The sequence below is a fragment of the Protopterus annectens genome, chromosome 13.part0 (genome assembly GCF_019279795.1).
Source record: "Protopterus annectens isolate FY-2018-M chromosome 13.part0, PAN1.0, whole genome shotgun sequence".
In the NCBI taxonomy this organism is placed as follows: domain Eukaryota; kingdom Metazoa; phylum Chordata; order Ceratodontiformes; family Protopteridae; genus Protopterus; species Protopterus annectens.
In genome coordinates this window covers 923,934,124-923,957,468 of record NC_056747.1, presented here as the reverse complement: position 1 = coordinate 923,957,468, position 23,345 = coordinate 923,934,124, and the positions used below count along the sequence as shown (strand labels likewise).

At 39.9% G+C, this 23,345-nt stretch overlaps 1 protein-coding gene across 1 annotated transcript in view; it reads left to right on the top strand.

The window, feature by feature from the left end:
- EZH1 (enhancer of zeste 1 polycomb repressive complex 2 subunit) overlaps positions 1 to 23,345 on the top strand; it is a 3,086,757-nt gene that overhangs the window by 1,955,884 nt on the left and 1,107,528 nt on the right. The gene's annotated exons all lie outside the window — the stretch shown is intronic.

The following is a 23,345-nucleotide window of genomic DNA, read 5'->3' as shown; positions in this document are numbered from 1 at the left end:
AATACTTTTAACCAGAAGTTAGGTACTGCATCTGGGCCTGGGGTTTTCCAATTAGAGGGTTTTCTTAACTTTGTTTCAATCTCTCTGGTTGTTATTTCATCCCACGTCATATCCTGCACCTTTAAACTTCCCATTCTTTCCTTTACTTCTTCTATCCATTTAGCATCCCTGTTATGTTCCACAGGATCTTCATAGATACTTGTCCAAAATGGATCTATTTCTTCTTTTTTTGGCAGTCTTTCAATTCCTTTTACCATATTTCCCAGTTCTCTATAAAACCTTTTTGGGTCATCAATAAATTGCTTATTTTGCACTTTTCCTTTATCTTCGTATCTTCTAAGTTTTTCTGCCTGTGCTGAAATATTTAGTTTGTTATTTGTGATAGTGCATGATAGATCCTGGTCTATTCTAATATTGCACATTGCTTTTATCACATCTATCTTTCTTAGTGTTTTTGTCAATCTATTCCCTCTTCTATAGTCTTCTAACAGTGACACTTCTTGTCTTAACTGCTTTATAATTTTGTCTGTTCGATATTTCCATGATGGTATTCAATTTCTCCCCTTACTTTCTCTCACTACATTGTGTTCTTGTGGTAGAACTTTATCAGTTATTAATTTAGCTGCACAGTAATATATCCTGTTTACTTCTGTTATATCACATGGATCTCTATGAACAGTCCTAATTACTGTGTTTATTTGTTGTATCAGACTTCTGACTTTTTGGGTTTTATTAACCTTCTGCAGTCTATTTCTTTCATTGATCTTGATGTATTTCTCCATGTCTATTAAATCAAGCAATTCTTCTCATAGCTCATTTTCTTCCAAACTGAGGGCACATCTCTTGTTTTCCAATTCCTGCGGGCATTCTATAGAAGGTTCTATAGCAGCTTCCAGTGACACATTCTCACCAATTTCATCCTGTGCTGTCCATTGCTCTATTGTATGGGAACACACTGGTCTGTCACTCCTCAACATTGACTGCATCGGAGTTTCCACAGTTTTCTGTTCCTTCCCTTGCTGTCTAGCTTCAAGTGGACATTTATACTGGTTTCCTGTTGAAGGCTCCAAATTATCTTCATATGGCACCTGACCAATTGCTTCCTATTCCACTTGTTTCCCCTTAAATTGGATATCCATTACTCTATCCTGTTGTGGTGCTTTCTGAATTAGATTTTCTACAGTAAATCCTTCACCGTGCATTACTCCATAACCTCAGTTTCTATTTCTTTAACTTCTCCATTACTAATCTCCTTTTCTGCTTTTCCTTTTTGTCTTCTTATTTTTTGTACTGTAAAGTTTTCCATGTCCGGATTCCTTTGCCTGTATTTCTCTTCAAATATCTTTGGTGCTGCTCTTTTTGTATTGGTTAGTTTTGCTTTCTCCTTTGCATAGATATTACACCATATTAAATCTCTTTTTCTTTCCCATGTCCATATTTTTTCTTCAGATATTTCCTGATCTTCCTATTTCTCCCTGCTTTGGGGACTCACTCCATCCTGATGTGATGTAACCCGTGTTAGACCTTCTATATCAAATCCTTTGCTTAGCAGGAACTCCATAACTTCAACTTCTATTTTTATAACTTCTACTTTATTGATCTTCTTTTCTACGTTCCATCTTAGTGATATTATCTTTTTTATTGTGAGATTTTCCATATCCGGGTGCCTTTGCCTGTATTTCTCTTCAAATATCTTTAAGGCTGCCCTCTTTACATTAATTAATTTGGCTTTTTCCTTCGCATAAATGTTGCACCATATGAAATCTCTCTTTTTTTCCCACGTTCATATTTCTTTTTTATACTTTCAAGTATCTCTTGGTTTTGTTGTTTATATTTTCGCACTTCCTCAGATGCTTCTTTTTCCAAACAGATCAAGGTTTCTTGATCTATATACTGTTTCTCACAAATCTGTTGTATTAATGAACACAAATTTTCATTTGAAGCTTCTGACAGTTTTTCTTCCGGAAGTATTTCTCTTTCCTCTAATTTCTCTCTCAATTGTTTTGTATATCTTGTGTCTGGAAATTCTGGGCATTTTGCATAATAGTAACAATACATAATTTCTTTCTTATCCTCAATAGTCCATTTTGTCTTTATGGCTATTCTTTGGCCTATCAGTTTTTGTGATTTTTGTGGACTGCTACTTCCTTCTACAACAGGGGGCCATCCTTCCCCTGGGCCTGGCCTGGCCCCATTGTAGGGATGTTTCTGTATTTTGAAGATTCTACACTGTCATCTTTTCCAGTCCTGGCACCAGAGTGCCTGCCAGGATTGGGCACCTTTTTATCCTGGGTCTTGTGCACCCAGCTATCTTTTTTAGTTTTTAACCTACTTCTGTCTATGATATATGCTGTATAAATACAGTCTATATGTCACTGTCACCTTGGTGAGATTTTGTGAATCCAGGGTCCACCTCGTGAAGGTACTCGTCAAGACTTGAGGATGAATTCAGTTTCAACACTACTACTCTCCTTTGCTTGCTGACTTTTCACCTCTCTTTGGAGAGCCTTTCAGGTCTTCTTTCAACAATGCTTCCTTTGATAGAATGTCTTTGTTTGACCTTCTGTAAAAGAAACAGGATAGACAGACCCTCTCTGCCATAGGGGTATGTTTTTCTACTCCTCAACAGTCCTTTTCCTAGAGGCAAAGAGAAGGTAAGAAAATGTGGTTCTGTAAATACCGGGGACCTTTCCAGGACTCATGTGGGGACAACTCCTCCAGAGTTCAGGGGACATCAGATGGAAGATATCGTCCTTTTGGCAGGGGAGGCCCACAAAACCAGGGTTTTTGAGATTCGTTTTATGGACAGACCCTTTCAGGACTTCTGAATGATTGCCCAACTGCTCACTTCTGGAGACAGTTGGGGGGGCACTTGTCTTTGCACCTGGATGCCTGGGCTTCTGTAACAAAAGATTCTTGAGTGCTAATAATAATCTCAAGAGGTTATTTCATACACTTTTTCCAAATTTCCCCAAAATAGTAGAAGAAGTTTCAGAATGTTCCACCCAGTGGAGAAAAGCTGCAGCTCAGGAGATTCAAAAGCTGCTAGACAAGAGTCACCCTGGAGGTCCCACCAGACCAAAGAGGATTCGGGATTTACTCAAGGTTCTTTTTAATGCCAAAAAATGCAAGGGACCTGAGACCAATTTTGAATCTAAGCAACCTGAATCAATTTGCGAAGAAATCAAAGATTTGATGATGTCATTTTCATTCGTTCCTGCACTGATGGGTTCGGATCTGAGACCGAGATCTGACTCTGTTGCTTCTGCCAAATCATCGGATCCTAGAACTGTCAAGCTCCTCCCTTTATCCATAATTCCCCGCCAACCTGATGTACCTCAGATCTCGTTTGCTGCCATTAGGTATCAGACATGGATTTCTATCTTTTGAAGCTTTTTTTTTTGTGGTCTTCGGACTTTTCCTTGTTGCTGGTGCTTGTAAGTTAATTACATTTATTATATTACCTTTCTTCTTCCTCTCTCCCATATTTTAGTGTCTTAACTAATTCTTCTTTCCCCTTTTTAGTGTCAGTTACTGTTTTGGTACTTCTCTCATTGCTATTGCTAGTATCCATTTGTACTCTTTCAAGTACTTTGTCTACAATTTTTGGTAGTTTTTCCTTCTCTTCCTTTCTTTTCTTCCCTTTAATAAAATATTTTTTTTTCTGTTTGAATAGATAAGTTGTTTTCTTATAGCTTTTGCTAGCATAATACGTCTTGGAACTTGTTGCATATTGTTTGTAGCAGTTTTGAGATGTCAGAGAAACTCTCTGGATTTAAAAAGTATGTTTCCTGTGGGCATAAGATCCCAGATTCTGATGCCCACAATATTGCTTGTATCCAGGAAACCTTGATGTCAACTGTTTACATTTGCTCCGTATTTAATACTAGGGCCTTGACTGACCACAAGAACAAATTAGTTCTGTGGGGTCTCCTGCCCTCTATATCTTCTTTTTCGGTGGCTGGGGCTCAAATCCCTTCTAAAAAGTCAGAGAAATCAAAAGCCCTGGAAAAGGTCTCCAGATTGATCCTAGACGTCAGCTTTGGCTCCCTCAACAGTGGCCCCTGCTAAGATTCAGAAAAAGTCATATCCATCATTCTCAGAGCCAACATCTCAAAAACCAAGGTCTCCTCCAATCTATACCCCACCCCTTCCATTGGATCTGATTTCATCCAGGCTCCTCACTCCATACCTAGAAGAGTTGCCTTGAAGGCATTCTAGGCCTTCTTCCACTACATCCTCTCTTTGATCCTCCAGAATCTTTTCAGAAGCAGACATGGAGAGGATGATGAGGAAGTTTTTCAGAGCACAGATACAGATAGGGAATCCCACGGCTCCAACCCCTTCCGGACCTGAGTTCCAACGTCTGTCCATTTCCCCTCTGGTATTTCCTTTTCCTTTCCTTCCTTCTGTTTCAGAGCCATCAGATCCGAGATCCAGGGGTGTCTACTTCAGATACCAAGAATGTTTACCTTCGACTCTGACAGCTCCCCTGTGCCAACCAACACTAATTGTTTCATAGCCAGGTAACTCTCGGAGTCAAAGTATAAGTGCTGGATCCAGGGGCTTGAAGTTGACTCTGAAACTTTCAGAGCCATCTCTCCCACTTGGAGCCTTGGCGCTGGATTGTTTGGGTCCGACTCCATCCTCAGTGGAGTGCGGATGGGGTTACAGGAGCCAATGATCCAAGAGATTCCAGCTTCCAAGCCATCAACTTCTGTTTCCCCTAGGCATTCTGCTTTCAAGGTTGTGGAGAGGATTTTCTGTATGACTAGAGAACAGACATCTGTGCCCCCTTCAAATCAGACAACCCTACCTCATATTGTTCTGTGTTCTGAGCCTCAGCCGTCTCTTCCACTGGGACAGCCAACTCAAGCAAGCCTCCAGCCAGTCCATCAAGGCATTGTCGTCAGACACTTCCCAAGAACACCCCACTAAAGAAGTCCCTTAAAAGAGGCTGTGCAAGAGGAGGCACTTAAATTTCACTCAAGAATCTCTCACAGATGACACTTATTTCGATGAGGGGAAGGGGTCCCCCAGATCACCACCTGATGATGTCTTTGGAGAATTCCTGGAGCTCTTGGTTGGTCTTCCGATACCCCCTCCCAGGAAGAATCAGTGTTCCTGAAGGCTGTTGGGCCTGGCCCATCTACTTTTTGGGTGGCCCCTTGAACAATAAGCTCATTGACTTCGTCTCTTGGTGACTGTTGAAGGAGCTAGACATTGTTGAGCTAATACCTAAAAGACCAGATAAAATCATTGCCCCCCCCCCCCCAAAGACCGTGCACACTGGAACAAGGGAGTACCAGTTGATTCCATGGTTGTGACTGCAATTACAAAGAAGAAACTGGCAGAACAGTGTTCTTCTGTTCATCCCCCTAATGGAGAGTCTAGGGTGTTGGACAGATTTGAGAAGAGTGTTTATGCTTCAGCGACCTTTGTCCTTGGGTCACTGAATTAATTGGCACATTTTACAAGACTGAAAAGAGATTTGATCAAGGAACTTGCCAAATCTCGTTCAGGGTTCATCTCCTCTGAGGATGGGAACAGAATCTCCTTGCAGATGGCCACCCTCCAATCTATCTCAAATGCATCCATAATGTTGATCTTCCGTGCTATGGAAGGTACCTCACAGGTGGCGGGTTCAGGCATAGGCATCAGAAAATATGCCTGGATGCACTTATGTCATTTTGTGGAACCATTTATGTGTTCATTCATCAATGCACCCTTTGACAGATGATCTCTCTTTGCCCCCAAGGATATTCTCACACTCCCCAGATGTGAACAGGAAGGAAAGACTCTGTCTGTTGTGGATGTATGTTTTTCTTCCCTCAAAGGCCCTTCAGTAGGAACCAGCGATGTGGTAGAAAGATGTGGTTTAATAAGTCCCAGGGTCCTTTCCAGGGTTCAGGCAGAGGTAGTTCCCCCTTAGACAGAGGGGAGAAACTCAGTTGGAACATGCCATCCTTGCTGCAGAGATGGTCCACAGAACTAGGGATCTGGAGATTTTTTTTTTCAGATATGCCATATCAGCATTCCTGAAGGGAGACCCAGCTGTCCCTCTCTGGAAGCAATCTGTGTTTTTTTTATCCCTGCACCAGAGAGCCTGGCTATATATCAGAAAAGATTTGTGGGCCCAGAGTATTATATCCAGAATTTATACAGTACCATTTTCCCTATCTCTTCCCACAGTTATGAAGAAAATGTGCGATCTTCCACTCAGTCAGAGGGAAGCAACATCTCTAGAAATAGAAAAGCTGATAGAAAAAAATAGTCATCCAAGTGGTCTCATCAGACCAGAGAGGGTCTGGAATTTACTCAAGATTCTTCTAAGTGCCAAAACGACAGGAGACTTGAGGCCATTTCTGGATCTCAGCAAGTTAAATCAGTTTGTTCAACATATGAAGTTCTGGATGGTCATGGTTCAGTCCATTTTGCTTCTGCTGTGAAAAGACGATTGGATGTGCTCTGTAGATCTTTAGCATGCTTTACTATCACATCAAAATGAACAGGTACTTCTGGAGATGCCTACACTTCTGGCTGGGAGCCAATCGTTACCATTTCAGAGCACTGCCCTTTGGTCTCACCCCAACCCCCAGGGTGTTCACCAAATGCCTGGCACTGGTAGCAGCTCACTTGATACTGTTGGGATTCCAGAGGTTTCCATGTCTAGATGACTGGCTCCTTACTGCCCCAGCCAGACATCGACTATTACAGGCAATGAGCTACCTGCTCCAGGTGTGTTCTTATCTGGGAATAACAATCAATTACAACAGGCCTCAGCTCACCGCAACACAGAGTGTGGAGTTCATAGGTGCTCATTTGGACACAATCTGTCTGTCTTCCCTTCACATGAATAAACACACTGCAGTCCCAAGTCAAGAAAGTAATCCAGAATTCATCTCTTTCAGCCCAACTGATACTACAGGCCTTGGGTTCCATGGTAGCAGCTATCACCCTTGTTCCGTTGGCCAGTTTCCACATGAGAATCCTTCAATCAACTCAGTGGTTCATTCTCCAAAACCCATTATCCATGCCAATCAAGATCACTCCAGCATACATTGCAAAAGATGTCTTTTGTGGTGGATTCATTCAAACCAGCTCCATGAAAGCTGTCCCTTTGTTCTTTCCCTTCCCAAGGCCACGGTGACCATGGACACCTCCCAGCTCAGGTGGGAGGGGACTACTTGGGAAGGACAGTCCAAGGTACATGATCTCCCGAAGAGGCCAAGACGCATATCAGTGCTGGAGATGGGAGCTGTTCTCCTAGCGTTGTAGGCCTTTCAAGACATTCTCCCATCCAGAACAATTGCAATACAGACAGATAATGTGTCAGTAGTTTAGTACATCAAAAAACAAGGGGGAACCAGATCTTACTGTCTTTGTCAAGAAGCTAGCTATGAGAGTATGGCAGAGGGAGATCTCTTCCAATCCCTTTTCTAATAGCAATGCACATTCCGGGGAAATCTAACATGATTGCAGACAAACTAAGCAGGTCAGTCCTGATGCCTCATGAGTGGTCTCTGCAATTTGTTTGCTTCTGTCCTCAACAACAACTGCAGTAGGTTCTTTCCCCTGAGCCCTCCTTCAGGGGAGTCATTGAGAGATGATCTAGTTCACAGTTGGCCCTCCGGTCTCCTGTATGCTTTTCCACCCTTACCACTAATTTAAAAATTTCTTCAGAAAGCAGTTTGGTTGAAGAGCACATTTATCCTCATTGTACCATTTTGGCCTCATCAGATTTGGTTTCTGTTCTTCTGACCTCATCTTCATCATCTACCCTGGACTCTGGATCCAACTCCAGACCTGTCTCATCAAATAGGGATGACTCATCCAGAGATAACAGGCCTCAAACTGACTACATGGTTTCTTCAGCTGCAATGATTGCTAGACAGCCCAGGCTGTCCTCCCTGGTTTGTCATATTTTGCTGTCTTCCCATAAGGCTTCGACAAGAAAGACTTACAAGAATTAATGTAAACTATTTGTCATCTGGGCCCTTGGCAAAGATATGGACCCCTTTTCAGCTCATGTACTGGCAATCTTTGAATTTTCAGTGTCAGTCTTTAATGAAGGAGCTAGGTTTTCAACTATGAGAGTTCAGTTGGCTGCAATTTCTAATTTCCACATGAGAGATAATAACTCTAGATTAGCCTCTTCTAAATTATTTAAGGCCTTTCTCAAGGGAGCTTTTTTGCTTAGACCTCCATTAAAAGATCCTGCTCCCCCTTGAGATTTAAATATAATGCTTCAGGCCTTAACCCAGTCTTCCTTTGAACTTTCAGCCAAAGCTGACATAAAATTTTTATCTTGGAAAACAATTTTTCTGGTGGCTTTTAGATCAGCCAGAAGAATATCTGAACTCCAGGCTGTGTCTTCAAAGCCTCCTTATCTATTTTTTCACAAAGACAGTCTTTTTTTACCTAAGCTAGCTTCCAAGTTGAATATTAATCAGATCATTAATCTCCCAGTTTTATTTTTCAAATAAAGGAGAGTACATGTTACATCTGTTGGATGTGCATAGACAACTTTGTTTCTGCCTTCATAGAACAAAAGACTTTGGGAAATCTGATCAGTTGTTTGTTTCCATTGCTCCTACAGATTATGCAATCCAGTATCTAAGTTTGCATTGGCCAGATGGTTGACTGATTGTATAACCTTTGTCTGTGGTAAATTGGGTTTATTTTTATCAAAACCTCCTAGGGCCTACAAGATGTGTGGCGGTTTCTTCAGCTTTTTGGTCCAGAACATCTTTAGATGGTACTTTGACTAATCCAACCACAGTTTAATTGCTTATTACAAATTGGATTTGATTTCTAAGAAAAAAGCGGCTTTTGGCTTAGCACCAGAATATCCTTCCTTAGGGGCCTCCCAGGGTTAAGTAGCTGGGTTCTGTGCCCCATCAGTTGAGGAACGAATGAAAATTACAACATCAGATTAAAGAGTTATGTACTCACCATAACGTTCCATCTGTGTTTTCCATTTTCATTCTTCCTCAACTGCCCACCTACCCCATCCTTTTTTGGCTTCTGAAGAGACATAAGAGTTGTATAGGAACCTCTGTTCCTTGTTTGAGCTCCAGCTTCCCTTTTCGTTCTGCCTCTGGTATTCATATTATTGGTTGTCCTTTTATATCTAAGGGCAGCAAACTCGATCTGAGGTACTTTATGTTGTTGAGGCATTATGGGTAAAGGGTGGAGCTTGAGAGTTCTGGGATCTGATGATCTGGTAAAAATGTCGTGTCTCAGATCTAAACCCATCAGCTGAGGAAGAATGAAAATGGACAACACTGGTGGAACATTATGGTGAGTACATAACTTTTTTTCCCCAATGGTCATGACTCAGTCCGTTCTGCCCTTTTTACACAAGGACGATTGTATATATTTAGTCAATCTTCAGGATGCTAACTGTCACATGAAGATGAACAGATGATCCTAAAGATTTCTGCGCTTTTGGCTGGGAGCCAGTCAATATCAATTCAGAGCCCTGCTCTTTTGTCTCACCGCAGCGCCAGTGTGTTTGCCAAGTGCATGGCAGTGGTAACAGCTCACTTGCGACTGCTGGGATTCTGAGTGTTTCCATATCTAAATGACTGGCTCCTCACCACCCCAACTAGGCATTTCTCCAACTTTGTCAGAAACTGGGCATTTCAGTCAAAATCTCCAAATCCCATCAACAGCCTGTATACAGCCTGGAGTTTATAGATACCCAGTTGAGCACAATAACTCAGATAGCCTCCCCTCCTGTACATCTTGTGGACACAATCAAGTTTCAGGTATAACAAATTCTTGCTCACCCTTCTCTTACAGCCAGACTTGTCCTTCAGGCTCTATGTTCAGTGGCAGCAGCCATAACATTAGTTCCAATGGCCCAGTTCTATATTCGAGTTCTCCAATGTGCTCTATTCTGCATCATCTTCTGCCATTCCCAGTTAAACTCACTTGAGGCTGCAAGAATCATCTTCGTTGGTGGATTCAATCAGATAAAGTTTATCTAGGTCATCACTTTATTGTGTATCCTCCCATAGCCATACTAATCATGGATGCCTCCCAACTGGAGTGAAAGGGGCATTTCTTGGTGCAGGCAGTCCAAGGCACGTGGTCCCCCAAGACACCAATTCACATATCAATGTCCTATCGATGAGAGTGGTCCTACTAGCATTGAAGGCCTTTCAAGATGTTCTTCCTCTAGGGACTATTGCTTTACAAACTGACAATATGTCTGTGGTCTGATACATCAACAAACATGAGCGAACCCGATATTACCCCCTTTATCAAGAGGCAGTGAGAGTGTGGCAGTGGACGATCTCTTCCAACCGTCTTATGACAGTGCATATACCAGGGAAATCCAGCATATTAGCGGACAAACTCAGCAGGTCCATTTTGATGCCTCACAAGTGGTCTCTCAATCAATCAGTGGCGGAGAATATTTTCCATAATTGGGGCCAACCTTGCTATGATCTCTTTGCATCTCCCCACAGCAACAAGTGCAGCAGGTTCTTTGCCCTAAACCCCACTGAGGGGGAGTCACCAACAGATGATGTAGTCCATGTTTGGCTCTCCAGTCTCCTTTATGCTCATCTCCAGTTACCTCTGATTCCAAAATTTTTATAGAAAGTGCTTTGGTTGAAGAGTTGAGTTATCCTTATTGCCCCCTTTTGGCCTCACCAAGTGTGGTTCCCCGTCTTTTGGTCTTTAATTCAATATCCTCCATGGATACTGGACCCAAGTCCTTACCTTCTCTCTCATCCCTCCAGGATGAAGCATCGCAATATTCTAGGCCTCAAACTAACCGCATGGTTTCTCAAATTTCTTTGAAATCTAGACTGCTCAGGCTTTTCTCCCCAGTCCAACAAATACTTCCTTCTTCCCAGAAAGGTTCTACAAGGATGATTTACAAGAGTAAATGGAAAAAATTTCACTTTGGGCCCTTCAGAAGGAAATTAACCCTTTCACTGCTCCTGTACCTTCGGTTCTGGAATTTTTAACATCTGTTTTTCAGGAAGGTGCTAGTTTTGTACAGTCAAAGTACAATTAACAGCTGCATGTAATTTTCAGTTAGAAGAAAAAGCTTCCTCTTTAGCTTCTTCCAAATTTTGTAAGGCTTTCCTAAAAGGCACCTTCTTAATTAGACCTCCACTGTAAGATCCATTACCTCCTTGGGATTTAACAGTGGTACTTAAAGGGTTGACCCAACAACCATTTGAACCATCAGCCAAGTCTGCTTTAAAACTTTTGTCTTGAAAAACAGCATTCTTAGTAGGTATTACATCTATGAGGAGAATTTCTGAACTCCAGTATCTGTCTTCCAAATCCCCTTACATTGTTTTTCACAAAGAGAGAGTTACGTTATGAACCAATCCATCCTTATTAAAAAAAGTAGCAACTGAATCAAATATTAAACAATTCATTTGCCTGTTTTCTTCCTTAGTTTTTCAAATAAAGGAGAGTACATGCTACACTTTTTAGATGTACATAGATGACTACATTTTTATCTACACAGGACAAAAAGATTTCTGGAAATCAGAACAGCTGTTTGTTTCTTTCTCACCAAATAATCCAACGGCAACTGTGAAAAAACACCAACAATGTAGGAAAACCGTTTATTAGATTTAACGCTTTCATCCGCCAAATGGCTGGACTTCCACAGAATAAAGACCAAACACTTTACAACCATTTAAATACCCACCCAATTAGAGTCAATTGTGATAATGACCCCTAAATAATGAGTTCATTTAATAATTAATACATTGAATCCAAAATGAAAAATACACATGAATAATGAATAAAAAAACATTGACTGTACATGTGAAAAATACTTCTTATAAATACATAAAAAATATATATATGTATATATAAATGCATAAAACATACGCAAATATAAATATACCTGTATCGAAAATACATTTATCAAAAAAACATGTGAAACCTGTGATGTGAAGGAATATACCAATGGAGGTATAAATAAACTAAATAGCAAGCATGAATTTAAGCTTGAGAAGACTGGCAATTGAAGTGACATTTAAACCTGGAGAATGTGCAGCATCGCACCTAAGCTGCCATCTAAGCTCCAGGATTTCAAGAAAAACATCACGGAGGCCACCTCTAGGGTCAACATCAACATTATCTAAAACAGAAAATTTAAAGGAATGCAAAGGAATTATTTTAATATGTCTGTAAAGGGCATTTCGCTCATCCTTTTTACTGATGTCGTAATAGTGTTGATAAATCCTATACCTAAACTGTCTAATCGTTTTACCAATGTAAAAACAAGCACACTGCTGGCACAAAGCAACATAAACAATGCCCTTACTTTCACAATTAAATGTCTTCTTGTGCTTAATTTTACCATAGCCATGTACAAAACATTTGGTACCCTCAAGAATAAACTTGCACTGAGAACAGTGACCACATTTATTGACTTTCCCTGTGTTTGGATTAGACACAATTCTTTCAATCATTGTTTTTAAGCAGGTGTCTTTTTGATAAACCACTATAGGTCTTTCACCAAGTTTATTAAAAATATTCTCATCACATCTAAAAATCTCTTTTGGGTATCACTCCCTTTAAGAACATGAAAGCGCTAAATCTAATAAACGTTTTCCTACATTGTTGGTGTTTTTTCACAGTTGCCATTGGATTACTTGGTTTGACCTTTTGTTTTTATCTTTCTCACCAAACAGAATGGGATCACCAGTTTCTAAAGTTACCCTGGGCAAATGGATTACTGATTGCATTTCTTGTGTATATACTTAACAAGGTCTCTCCCTATCAAAGCCTCCTAAATCACATTCTACTAGGTCCATGGCAACTTCTTCCACCTTCTGGTCTAGAACTTCCATTGATGACATTTGTGCAGCAGCTACTTGGTCTAATGCTTTTATCTTTATTGCTCATTGCAAACTAGATTTGATCTCCAGAAGCAAAGGTGCTTTTGGTTTGGCAGTTCTCCGGAATATCCTTCCATGTGGGCCACCCAAGGTCACATCACTAGGGACTCTGTCCTATACGTTGGGGAAGAATAAAAAGAACAGCATCAGGTATTAAAGTTATGTATCACCATAACTATGCATCTGTGTTGTTGATTTTCATTCTTCCTCAACTCCCCACCCTCTTTCCACCTTCTTTCAACTTCTGGAGTGAACTTGAGGATATTGTGGAACCTTTTTTACCAGGTTTGAGGGCTAGCTTGCTGTTCCTTCCTTTTCATGCTCTGTTTTAGGATGTATAAGACAGCAAACTCAATCTGAGGTGTTGTTGGCTGACTGGGGCATTATGGGTAGAGGGAGGAGCTCAAGAGTTGGATCTGAAGTCTAGTGCATGCAGCCGAGTCAGATTCAACTTCGGATCAGGTACCCATACATTAAGAAAGATTGAAAATAGACAACACAGATGCATAGTTATGGTGAGTACATAACTTTAATTTTCCCATCTACACATCTAAGTTTCACTTGAAAATGGACAGGGGTGAACTTTGTTTTATGTGGATGGGGAGTCTGTTCCACAGCAGTGTTATCCTCTGCAAAATATATTTGTCCCTCCAAACAATTCTCTTGATGTTGAGTATTTATGAAGCCATTTCATGTACTGATGTGCAGTAAATCCATCAGTAATGGTTTGGAGGATGCATTTTATGCCAGATACAGGTCACCTCTTAGCAGCCTGTTGGATAACCAGTCTAGTGACACAGTTCTGAGACGGTCCATGTAGGACATGTTGTTCAGGCTTTGTATCCTTTTAATAAGGTATCTCTGTGGGAGTTCCAGTTGTTATATGTCTCTGGACAGATACATGCCAAAGGTGGCATTATATTCAATGTCTGGCCTAATGAGGGCTAAGTAAAGGGGATCAGTGACATCCCATGATCTAGACGCAGTCCATTTGTTTATAAGCTGTGGAATATAAATGGAGTTTCTTACAGCATATATTAAATTATAAATGTATACACACACACACATATATATATATATATATATATATATGTATAGGTTCACTTTATAACATCGAAATACTGAAATGTCGAATTTCAGTATCTCGAAGCTATAAAGTCGAATGTTTGAAATAGCGAATGTTCATAATTGCAAATTTCACATATGTAGAATATATGTCGAATTCGCGGTTATGAAGTTGCGCTACGTAATGTCCGGGTTTGTGTTTTGGTGGTGCGCAGTGCCGTGTGTGGATGTAGGTGTTATGTCAGGTAAGTGAGTATTTTGTAAGGGTTTTGAGTGGGAGTTAGAGTGTGTGTGAGGGATTGGAGAATGTGCATGTGTGAGTGAGCTTTTGTGTTGTGTTTGTGCGATCTCGGAGTTAGTATATATAAGTAGGGGGGTGTGGGGGGTGCAGGGGTGCTTGCCCCCCTGCTTATGTGTGTGTGAGTTGTGTATGTGTGTTTTATTTTGTTTATGTTGTGATGTGGGTGTTGTGTTGTATGTTTAGTGTAGTGTGTGCGGTGTTTTCGGTTATGTGGTTTCACGGTTTTTGTTTGTCGGTGTTTTGTGGATTCGGTTTTATAGTCTCGAGATACTGAAATTCGATATTTCAGCATTTCGAGGTTATAAAATGAATCCATATATATATATATATATATATATATATATATATATATATAAAGAATTATATTATATATTATATTGTTTGTTTGTGTCTTTCGGCTTTTCCCGGTTAGGAGTCACCACAGCGGAACTCCGGTCCGCTAATGATTGGCAGTTGATTTTTACGTACTGGCTTGCCAGGCCTGACGCACAACCTTCAACGAAGGTACGCCCATTCACGCATGTCTCCACGCAGAAGACGCTCTAGCTGAGGATCGAACCGGACAGCGTCTTACTGTGAGGTGACAACGCTACTGCAGCACCACCACCGCGGGTTTTATATTATATATTATATATATTGTAATATATATTAGAAATGTAATTGTTATATTATTATTAATATACGATACCGCAGCACCACCGCCGCGGGTTTTATATTATATATTATATACATTGTAATATATATTAGAAATGTAATTGTTATATTATTATTAATATAATTAATCAAATTATATTAAATTATTATTATAAGGGCCAACAGGACATATGTTGAAGTGCTATGGTAGGGAGGTATGTCTAATAGTAGCATAAGGCTGTAGTGGCTAAGGAAGATGTTGAAAATTAAGAGGATAGTACATAAACGTGAGTTGGGGTTCAGAGAAGGTGTGTCAAGTATAAAGTAACTGTAAATATCAGAAAGCCTTAATTGTGCTAAGAAAGAGTTAATGAGTTGTTGAGTAGTCATTACTGGTTAGAAGATTGTTCAAATGTAGGGACAGGATAAATACCAACATAAGATAATATTTGATACAAACTGCAGATAAATGTCTGGTGCAGACTTTGCTTTAAAATGACAGAAATTAAATTGTAAAGAGGGAAGAGTACATTTGTTGGACTGCAACTCTGTACATGCGCAAAATCACTGGAAGAGGCAAATTGTTTAATTATTCTGTTCACTGCATGATCCCTTGGCTGGGAAGTATCTGGCTGAATTGGTGTAAACATCTCTGTGGCTAGGTTTCAGAAACATAACAGTCATGGTCTTGGCCAGCCTGCCACTGTTTACCTTGTTTTTACAACATGTTGGAGCTCATTAACAATTAAAAGTGGAGAAAAATCAGTGCAATACAGGGAACTTATTAAATATCTCAGTTTCGGCTGCAAGCAGGATCTCAGGTAAGAGCATGTACCACTGAGTTGTGGCCACAGGGAGAGAAGAGGAAACATAGCGAATGTCAGTCATATACATACCACATTGTGACTAAGTGTGATTGTGTGTTTGTAGAAGCTGCAGAAAGGAGAGGTCATACACAAGCCTTAAGTGGCTACTATAGTGGTATTCTTATTTATTTATTTTATTTTATTTATTTTACATTTGTTGACCGGGATAGTCCGACTGGATACATGTCCATTTTCAGCGGAGTCCCGGGGAGAAAAGCTCCAACAGGTTTAAAATGACATATAATAAAAGACAGAAGACAGCAAGCCAAAGGACAGGAAACATGTACATAGAGAGATAACAGTGCAGCAATAGAAGTTACATTTGATTACTTTCATTATATACAGGTTAGTAGACCCTTAGTCGACTAAATCCTTCCTAGTCAAAAATTGCCCATATCTGTGCAGAATTTCTCATGGTAATCTTAGTCCGGGTTCATACAAGGACATATCCAATGCGATTTAAGGTGGATTTCTAGCCCTTTTTGAATAGAGCTAGTGATGGTGAAAACGTTAATTTATTTGGGAGAGAGTTCCACACCTTTCCGATGACATTAGAGTACAGTCTGTCCCCACCTATGTTGTGGGCCTTGCTTGTTTGTATTAGGAGTTTGTCAGATGAGCGTAGAGAACTAAGGTTGGTGTAGGGGGTTAGTATGTTTTTTAGAGCAGGAGTGTTCTCTGGGTGTTTTAGGATTTTAAAGGCTTCTGCAAGTTGATATTTTTGGAGAAGATTCGGGAGTTCTAGCCAGTCAAGCCTTTTTAGGTTAATACAATGGTGTGTTCTGTAGGGCAGGGCAGTGATGAATCTGGCAATGTGGTTATAACAAGTGGAGAGACGATTTAGGTCTGATTTATTAAGGTTAGAGAGGATGGGGGAGGCATATAGTAGTGTGGATAGAAGGTGTGACCGGGCAGTGGCTAGTCTAGCTGCTGGAGTTAGGAAGGTTTTTAATCTATATAAAGACCCTAGTTTTTTGTTTACTGTCTTAATAGTTTGGTTAATGTGGGTGTCAAATCGGAGTTTATTATCTATAATTACTCCTAGTAGTTTAGTATTTGTGGTAGGAGAGATAGTAGTTCCGTTATTGGATTGGATAGTAAATTGAGTGATAGGTGTAGGGTTAGTTGGATGAAAGAGGAGTAGTTGGGTTTTTTTTAATGAAAGGGTGTAAGTGGGATTATAGGGAAGTAATAAAAGCAAGCAAAGGGTAGGACAAAAACATGGGCCCTGGAAAATCATAAGTATAATTTTTAAAGCAATTTCCATTATTTTCCTAGTACTCTGTGACTGCCACAGAATTCTGATGGATATCTGGTGCATTGTGCCACTCCCCAGTCTAGCAACACCAGTTAAGGACAATAAGTATATAAGTTATTCTGCTCTGTATCAAGTTACTGTTAAAATGTAACAAGCAGTTTGCTATAGTTGTTAAACTACCAGCACCACACACTGAGCACTACAGTGCTTCAGACCTGACAGTGCAAGACATTTGATCTCCAAACCTCCTTTTGTTCAGAAAATGCACGTTGATGCAACACCTGTTCCTATTATCTTTTTTTCTTTTTTTAAATAAATTACAGTAGCAGTTAAAAGCATGTCTGCTTTTGCCCTTTGTCCCACATTGTTTTTGGCTTTGTCCATAATTCTTGAGTAAAGAAGTTGAGGGTCCATACCTCCTGACTACTTGCTATGTGATGCAAATTATGAATGTCCTTGGTTTTGCCAGATATTTTTCCCTGCTTCCCATAAGAATTTTGATGTTCAGGCAAATCAGTGGATTTTATGATCATTCAGTAATAATGCCAGATGTTAAAGTTTCATGATTTTTCCTTTATTTTTAAGTGAATTAGAGTAATATTTCCCTGATTTTGTCCCCATTCTTTTCAGCTTTGTCAGGAATTCTTCAGCAAACAGTTGGAGAGGTATACTCACCTGCTGCCCTGACTACTTATGAGTGAAAATAAATCCTGGTCTTACTATTGTAAATTTAAAGAGAGAAGACCAAAAACAACAAAAGTAAATAAACAGATAAAAGTTCTTATCTGAAACTGTAGCAAGCTGCTTGCTAGAAATGTAACAAGCAGGTAAGCATGTTACTGCAGTTATGGGAAGTATCATTAAATGAGTGATTCAGTGCTTCATACCTGACTGCAAATCAGCATTCCTAATGCTGATACAGTAGGTGTCAGTAATGCCAGACCTTGCTTTGTTCAGAAAATGCATCTTGATGTAAATGAATGTTTTGTAAGTCAGTTAGAGTAATGTTTAAAAATTGTCCCTGATTTTGGCTCTTTGACCCCCACATTATTTTCAGCTTTGTCTAAAATTTTTGAGCAAAGAAGTTGAGAGATGTGCTCACACTCCCTGCCAGTTTGCTGATACTGTGCCTCCTATTTTTATGATGTCTCCCGTGAGAAGTTTTATTTCCTAGTAAATCATTACAGTAGTCAGTCAGTAATATCAGACGTTAGAGTTTCATATTTTGTTTGTTTCAGAAAATGCAGTTGCATGCCAAAAACAGTTTTGTATTGACATTTTAAATGAATTAAGTAATATTGCCTCTGATTTTGTTCCTTTGTTCAGAAGAATGTTTACCTTCTTAAAAACAGAAGTTGAAAAGTATACTGGCTTTGCATCTTCCTAGATAGGTTCATGCCTCTGTCAGCAGTGAGAAGTTCTGATTTCTAGTCCAGACGTTGGCCATGTGTAGAATATGCAAACCACATAGTTAAGAAAAAAAAAAAGAATAGGCAAGCAGACCTTGTTGAGAACAGGAGTTTATTTTTGTAGCAAGTCAGCTGGCTGAGCAGATCTTGTAGACAACATTAAGTTCTTGCTGTAAAAAGGCACATATTTTAGGGACTTAAGTGACTATAAAAGGGGATGGAGTGATGGAGCAATTCCCATTTATGTGGATTGATTGTAAATGATGGAAGATTTTTTACAACTCATCAAGGGATCTGTAGAGGGAGAGAAGAACATTGCCTTTATGGGTTTACCTAGAATGTTATTTGCACTGTAGAGTAGTGAAATTGTTTCTGTTTCTTTGGTTGTAGTTTGTTAAATTATAAAAAGCAGTCTTTCATCAATGTATATTGAATGACTGCTTTTTTATATTTTTTAAGATTGCAATCTTTCTGTGATGGTACTCCATACAGGTATTGATTGAACAGTTGTCTGTTTTTTAGTTTATGACAGTTTTGTTCTATTGGTGGTGGATTTTTGTTTTTTTCTTTTTTTTCCCTTTGTGGTAGGAAAACTGTTATTTTAAAAATAAAACAAATATAAAAGGTCATGAATACCTATCTAGTAATCAATGGCTTGTTTTGTTTATATTTTAAGGCTCTAAAATGTTTTCATGGTAGTGACTCATGCATATTGGCTGAATGAATTGTGCTGCAAGTTGTCACATTCATGATGTTACTACCGTACCTGTGTAGCATTTTAGTTTACTGTTTTGAGAACACAGGTTACTGTTACAGGAGTTGTGGTAGACACATGTATCGTATGGCACAGTACACTTTCCCCCAGTATGTAAAAAGGCTGCAGAATTACTTTTATCTGCATTTTGTCTTATTGTTATGATATGTATGCTCTTTGATCTTTGCCTTATTTTGTTTTTTGGAGGCAGTTGGTATGTTTTTACTGTAGTATGCACAGTGTGGGAACACATTCAAACCAGTCCTACAGGAATTGTGCAAGCATATGCAATGGATAGCAAAAAATGTTTTTCCACAGTATAACTAATATGAAGGTGAATTTTTAAGCACATTCAGCTCAATTACCAGACTCAGAATTCTGCCATAATCAAACAGACATCCACATTTCATATTAAGCCACTCAAATCACATGAAAAGGACACCACTGAAATAATGCTACAAAAATAAACATTTAATTTTTCTTTAAGTAGTAGTATTACGTTTGAATCTCAGGTCCTAGAAATTGTAATGTAATCATTTAACTTTAGAAATTATCTGCACTGGCAGTGATTTGTAAATGTAATTCCTTATATAAAAACATATACTCCCAGTCACCCTCTCTTTGTCAAAAACAAAAACTTATTAAAGTGAGGGCATATTAGACTTTGCTTGGCAAAATCATTATTTTAATCACATTTCCTAATTGCATAACAATACTGATAAATTCTTCGCAAAAGAGCCATCACTGCCTTACCAATGTAAAATGTGATACATGATAAACATGTAGCAACATATATAACCACTTTAATATTTCAATCGAAATATCCATGGGAAGTGAATGTCCTGTCCACAGTTTCCGTATTTTAAAACATTGTTCCTGTTAGATCCTCTCTTATAAGTAAATTTTGTGTTGCCGCCTGCTTTATCACAAACGCTATTATGATCATCATAAATTCCCTTTTTCCCATTTTCTACATGAGGTTGGGGCCAACTATCAACATCTCTTTCAATTCAGTGCCACTCTTCTACCTTCTTCAGGAGTTAGGCCTGATTGTCACAGGTTCTCTCTCACACAGTCCATCCATCTCTTTGCTGGATGCTTTTGTTTCTATTTGCCTTCTTCCTGTCTGTCCCCAGTCTTTTTCATCAGATTGTCTTCCACTTTTCTGCACATGTGTCTGAACCACCATGATCTGTTCTGTTTGATCTTCTCTGCATTTGGTGCTTTTTGGGCTTCTGCTCTGATGTCCTCATTTCTTTTTCTGTCCTACAGTATACATCCTACCACCTGTGTAGTGCACATCATCTCCATTACCTCTAGCTTTTTCAACTGCTCTGCCTTCATTCCCCAGGTATCAGTACCATACAGCAGTACTGGTTGCATCACTGTTTCGTACACCTTACTTTTCAGCTTATTTGGCATTCTTCTGTCTTATATATATATATATATTACCCATGACACTCTGTGCCACTTGATTGCATCCACTCTGATTCTAACATTGGCCTCCTTATTCAGACTTCCTTTCTTCTAAACCAATCCTTCTAGGTACTTGAAACTGTTAACCTGCTCTGCTGTTTTCCCTTCTGTTTCACTTCTCAGCTTCTTCTGGTTTCCCCATTGCCACCATTACAATTGTTTTATATGTACTCAGTTTCTTCCCATGTGCCCATAATTTTGCATTACATAACCTCATCCTTTGCAGAAGTTCTTGTTCACTGTCTACCTGTGATGCCACATCATCTGCAAACAGCGGCTTTGTTGATCTGTCCCCTCTAACCTGTTTGCTAATGTAGTCCATCACTAGTATGAGCAGCAGTGGGCTCAGAACTGAACCCTGATACCCACTCGGAACCCCTCTGTGAATCTGAACACTGTACTTGTCACTGGGTCCTTGTTTGTAGTCTGCACTAATTCTGCAAATGTTTCTGGGACTTTGAACCATCACAGGACTGTCCCAGTCAGCTTTCTTGGGACATTGTCATTTGCTTTCTGCAAGTTTAGGAATGCCGAGTTAGACTTTCCTCATCTCTAGATTCTTCTAAACTGTGTATCTCACTGCAGATATTGGGTCAGTTATGCTGGCTGCATCCTGAAGTGAATTCAAACTGCTCATCTATCATCATATTTCCTACTATTATAAAGTCACTGTCTCCAGAACGTTCTTGTAGTGTGACTGGAGTTTGATACCTCTTTACTGCCCACAGTTGTTAATGCCCCATTTGATCTTGTACAATGACACTAGTATGCTTATTCTGTAGTCATCTCTGATATGGCTTTCTCTCCATACTGCTGTCAGTCCCCTCAGGAGCCTTTCTTCCCTAAGTCACCTAGCATCTTGATAATATTTACAGTTACCTCATCTGAACCTGCTGCTTTCCCTGACGTCATTTTCCTTAGTACTATTATTATATATTCTAAGTTGGGCTCATCTTCTTTCATTGTAGGCTGTGTGTGTAGCATTATAGCTTCTGTATGGGTTTTCTTCATTCAGAAGTATTCCTTCCATCTGCCTTTGATGTCCTGTGGACTGGTGAGCAAGTTGTTGCTGGCATCCCTTATGAAGGCTGTCTGATGACCAGCTTCTTTCTATCTTTGCCTTGCAACCTGATAGAGTTTCCTTGTGCCATCTTCAGAGTCACTTTCCAGAAGCTGGAGAGTACCTCTGATGCAATGCTCTTCACTATTGCATCTGCTGTCTTAGCCACTTTGTTAGCTAACCATTATTCCTTCTTAGCCTGGTCCATCTTTTCTATCTCCCATTATTTCCTGCACTCCATCTTTCTTTTGATGACTTCCTGGATTTCTGCATTCTACTACCTGCTTTTCTTATGTACCTTATTTCCATAACTGGTATGGTCACATATCTGTTCCATTGACCTCTCACATGGTGTTTTGAGGCACTGCCATTCCTTTTCAGCTCCACTTATTTCTTCTTTTTCCTGAGGTACTATAGAGTATTTCCTTGATCTCTTGTGCTTTCTCTCCAATTAACTTCCAGGTCTTCCCTCAGCCTGTGTTGATCTTAGAACCTTCATTGACCACTGTGTACAGCAGATTGTGGCAACTAGTGATTTATGCTGTGGGCTGTTGTTTCACTGGGGATGACTTTGCAATCACTGCTTCTACTCCAGTGTTTTTTTCCTAAATTGGAACTCTACTGAGTTGCATGTTGGCCACTCCTGTATATGATCTTGTGACTGTCTGTCTTGCTGAACTATATGTTGGCCACCATGAAGCCATTTGACAGACAGCAGTCTAGAATGACCTCTCCTTCTTTGTTCCTGTTGCCCCACCCGTATGGACCAAGGCAGACCTTGTATCTAGTTTTCTCTGTCCCAGTGTGTGCATTTAGGTCCCCAGTTATCAACATCAACTCAATGTTGTCCTGCTATATCTAGTAGGTCCTACAACTGTTGCCTGAATCCACTCTTTTCCTTGCTGTCACAGCTCTGCTGTGGGGCATAAGCTAAGATTATGAATAGTGCCCTAAGCTGGGAAACTGGACACCAGCAGGCCAGTAGCTTATTGACCCAGGGCTGCTGGGCTTTATGGCAGGCACAAACTGGTCAACAGGGGCACATAGACCTCTCCCACCGTTAGCATGGGTACCTGGTGTAGGTCAGTATAGGCCAGGGTCCTTAACCCACTTATCACTGCTGTGAAAGATGAGTCTGTTTGCAGTGTGACATTTGTAGCAATTGAATTTAAAGGCATTCATACAGCAGGACCACCTCTGTCAGTACTGGCATATCTTACTGGAATTATTATGTTTGTATAATGTTTATACAACAGGACAACTCTGTCAGTACTGGCATATCTTACAGGAATTAGTATGTTTGTATAACATTTAAACAGCAGGACCACCTCTGGCAGTACTGGCATATCTTACTGGAATTAGTATGTCTGTATAACATTTATAGAGTATGACCGCTGCTGTCAGTATTGGCATATCTTATTGGAATTACTGTGTTTGTATAACATTTATACACCACGACCATACCTGTCACTAGAGTACACCTTACTGGAATTAGTATGTCTGTATAATGTTTATTTAGCAGGACCACCTCTGTCAGTACCGCATAAATTACTGGAATTGGTATGCGTGTATAATGTTTATATAGCAGGACCACATCTGTTGGTACTGCATACTTCACTGGAGTTAGTGTGTCTGT